Here is a 4,737-nt window from a genome sequence, read left to right as displayed (position 1 = left end):
AATTTTTTCAAAATCCGTGGGTTAACCTCTTTTAAATAATGAGTTTTTCGTAAATGCTCTGTATACTGAAGTTTATACTCTTCACTTTTGTTTAAAATTTTCAAACCACATTCGACATTTGAATTAATGTATTCTAAAACTATATTTCATGGTATATAGGAATTATTCTAATTTTTAATATATAGTTTAATAAAATTTCATATACTGCCTATAATAGTGGAATTACCCTTATAAAATCTTTATTATCTAGAGAAACGGAGACCAAAAAGGTTCTAAACTCTTTGACCATCATCTTATGTTGGTGCTCGATAAAACTATACACTAAAAACATATTTTCATATTTTGAATTTTTTCCAAAATCTGTGGGTTAACCCTTTCAAAAATAATGAGTTTTGGGTAAATGCTCTATATACTAAAGTTTATACTCTTCACTTATATTTAAAAATTTCAAACCACATTAGACATTTGAATTAATGTATCCTAAATTATATTTCATGGTATATTGGAATTATTCTAATTTTTTAATATTTAGTTTAGTAAAATTTCATATACTGTCTAGAATAGTGGAATTACCATTATAAAATCTTTATTATCTAGAGAAACGAAGACCAAAAAGGTTCTAAACTCTTTGACCATCATCTTATGTTGGTGCTCAATGAAACTATACATTAAAGCCAGATTTTCATATTTTTGAATTTTTTTTCTAAAATAATGAGTTACGGTAAATGTTTTATATACTGAAGTTTATACTCTTCACTTTTATTTAAAAATTTCAAACCATATTATATAATTGAGTTAATGTATTCTAAATTATATTTCATGGTATATTGAAATTATTATAATTTTTTATTATTTAGTTTAGTAAAATGTAATATACTGCCTAGAATAGTGGAATTACCATTATAAAATCTTTATTATCTAGGGAAACGGAGACCAAAAAGGTTCTAAACACTTTGACCATCATCTTATGTTGGTGCTCGATGAAACTATAAACTAAAACAATATTTTCATATTTTTGAATTTTTTTCAAAATCCGTGGGTTAACCCTTTTTAAAATAATGAGTTTTCGGTAAATGCTCTATATACTGAAGTTTATACTCTTCATTTTTGTTTAAAGATTTTACACATATTTGACATTTGAATTAATGTATTCTAAACTATATTTCATGGTATATAGGAATTATTCTAACTTTTTAATATTTAGTTTAATAAAATTTCATATACTGCCTAGAATAATGGAATTACCACTATAAAATCTTTATTATCTAGAGAAACGAAAACCAAAAAGGTTCTAAACTCTTTGACCATCATCTTATGCTGGTGCTCGATAAAACTATACACTAAAACCAGATTTTCATATTTTTGAAAATTTTCTAAAATCCGTGGGTTAACCCCTTCGAAAATAATGAGTTTTGGGTAAATGCTCTATATACTGAAGTTTAGGCTCTTCACTTTTGTATAAAAATTTCAAACCACATTCGAAAATTGAATTAATGTATTCTAAACTATATTTCATTGTATATAGGAATTATTCTAACTTTTTAATATATAGTTTAATAAAATTCCATATATTGCCTAGAATAGTGGAATTACCGTTATAAAATCTTTATTATCTAGAGAAACGGAGACCAAAAAGGTTCTAAACTCTTTGACCATCATCTTATGTTGGTGCTCGATGAAACTATACACTAAAACAAGATTTTAATATTTTGAAAATTTTCCAAAATCCGTGGGTTAGCCCCTTCTAAAATAATGAGTTTTCGGTTAATGCTCTACATATTGAAGTCTATACTCTTCACTTTTGTTTAAATATTTCAAACCACATTTGACAATTGAATTAAATTATTCTAAACCATATTTCATGCTATATATGACTAATTCTACTTTTTTAATATTTCGTTTAATAAAATTTCAGATACTGCCTAGAATAGTGGAATTACTATTATAAAATCTTTCTTATCAAGAGAAACGGAAACCAAAAAGGTTCTAAACTCTTTGTCCATCATCTTATGTTAGTGCTTTCGATGAAACTATACACTAAAATCAGATTTTCATATTTTGAATTTTTTCCATTATTCCATTATTCTAGGCAGTATATGAAATTTTACTAAACTAAATATTAAAAAAATAAAATAATTTCAATACCATGAAATTTAATTTAGAATACATTAATTTAAATGTCTAATGTGGTTTGAAATTTTTAAATAAAAGTGAAGAATATAAACTTCAGTATATAGAGCTTTTACCGTAAACTCATTAGTTAACCCACGGATTTTGAAAAAATTTCAAAAATATGAAAATCTGATTTTAGTGTATAGTTTTATCGAGCACCAACATAAGAAGATGGTCATAGAGTTTAGAACCTTTTTGGTCTCCGTTTCTCTAGATAATAAGGATTTTATAATGGTATTTCCCCTATTCTAGGCAGTATATGAAATTTTATTAAACTAAATATTAAAAAGTTAGGATAATTCCTATATACCATGAAATATAGTTTAGAATACATTAATTCAAATGTCGAATGTGGTTTGAAATTTTTAAACAAAAGTGAAGAGGATAAACTTTAGTATATAGAGCATTTACTGAAAACTCATTATTTTAAAAGAGGTTACCCCACGGATTTTGAAAAAAATTTAAAAATATGAAAATCTGGTTTAGTTTATAGTTTCATCGAGCACCAACATAAGATGATGGTCAAAGAGTTTAGAACCTTTTTGGTCGCCGTTTCTCTATATAATAAAGATTTTATAACGGTAATTCCACTATTCTAGGCAGTATATGAAATTTTGCTAAACTAAATATTAAAAAATTAGAATAATTCCAATATACCATGAATTATAGTTTAGAATACATTAATTTAATTGTCTAATGTGGTTTGAAATTTTTATACAAAAGTGAAGGGTGTAAACTTCAGTATATAGAGCATTTACCCAAAACTCATTATTTTAGAAGGGGTTAACCCACGGATTTTGGAAAAAATTCAAAATTATGAAAATCTGATTTTAGTGTATAGTTTCATCAAGCACTAACATAAGATGATGGTCAAAGAGTTTAGAACCTCTGTTGTCTTCGTTTCTCTAGATAATGAAGATTTTATAATGGTAATTCCACTATATAGGCAGTATATGAAATTTTTGTAAAATAAATATTAAAAAATAGAATGATTTCAATATACCATGAAATATAATTTAGAATACATTAATTCAAATATCCAATATGGTTAAAATATTTAAACCAAAATGAAAAGTATAAATTTCAGTATATAGAGCATTTACTGAAAACTCATTATTTTAGAAGGGGTTAACCCACGGGTTTTGAAAAAAATTCAAAAACAAGAAAATCTGGTTTTAATGTATAGTTTTATCGAGTACCAACATAAGATGATGTTCAAAGAGTTTAGAACCTTTTTGGTCTCCGTTTCTCAAGATAATAAATATTTTATTATGGTAATTCCACTATTCTAGGCAGTATATGAAATTTTGCTAAACTAAATATAAAAAATTAAAATAATTCCAATATACCATGAATTATCGTTTAGAATACATAAATTCAAATATCGAATTTGGTTTGAAAGTTTTAAACAAAAGTGAAGAGTATAAACTTCAGTATATAGAGCATTTACCGAAAACTCATTATTTTGGAAGGGGTTAACCCACGGATTTTGAAAAAAATTCAAAAATATGAAAATCTGGTTTTAGTGTATAGTTTCATCGAGCACCAACATAAGATGATGTTCAAAGAGTTTAGAACCTTTTTGTCTTCGTTTCTCTAGATAATAAATATTTTAAAATGGTAATTCAAATATTTTAGACAATATGTAGAGCATTAACCGAAAACTCATTATTTTAGAAGGGGCTAACCCACGGATTTTGAAAAAAAATTAAAATTATGAAAATCTGGTTTTAGTGTATAATTTAAAAATAATGAGTTTTCGGTTAATGTTCTACATATTGAAGACAAATTCTTTGACCATCATCTTATGTTGGTGCTAACATAACGGAATTACCATTATAAAATCTTTATTATCTAGAGAAACGGAGACCAAAAAGGTTCTAAACTCTTTGACCAGCATCTTATGTTGGTGCTCGATGAAACTATAAACTAAAACCAGATTTTCATATTTTTGAAATTTTTCCAAAATCAGTGGGTTAACCCCTTCTAAAATAATGTGTTTTCGGTAAATGCTATATATACCGAAGTCTATACTCTTCACTTTTGTATAAAAATTTCAAACCGCATTTGACATTTAATTTATGTATTCTAAACCATATTTCATGCTATATATGAATTATTATAACTTTTTAATATTTCGTTTAATTAAATTTAATATACTGACTAGAATAGTGGAATTACAATTATAAAATCTTTATTATCTAGATAAACGGAGACAAAAAGGTTATAAACTCTTTGACAATCATCTTATATTAGTGTTCGATAAAACTATACAGTAAAACCAGATTTTCATATTTTTGAAAATTTTCCAAAATCCGTGTGTTAACCCCTTCTAATGAGTTTTGGGTAAATGCTCTATATACTAAAGTTTATACTCTTCACTTTTATTTAAAAATTCCAAACCACATTCGACATTTGAATTAATGTATTCCAAACTATATTTCATGGTATATAGGAATTATTCTAACTTTTTAATATTTTGTTTAATAAAATTTCATATATTACCTAGAATATTGGAATTACCATTATAATATCTTTATTATTTAGAGAAACGGAGACCAAAAA

This window comes from Raphanus sativus, chromosome 5 (assembly GCF_000801105.2).
Source record: "Raphanus sativus cultivar WK10039 chromosome 5, ASM80110v3, whole genome shotgun sequence".
NCBI lineage: Eukaryota > Viridiplantae > Streptophyta > Magnoliopsida > Brassicales > Brassicaceae > Raphanus > Raphanus sativus.
The sequence above is the reverse complement of the archived record's forward strand: the minus strand, read 5'-3'. Positions refer to the sequence as shown.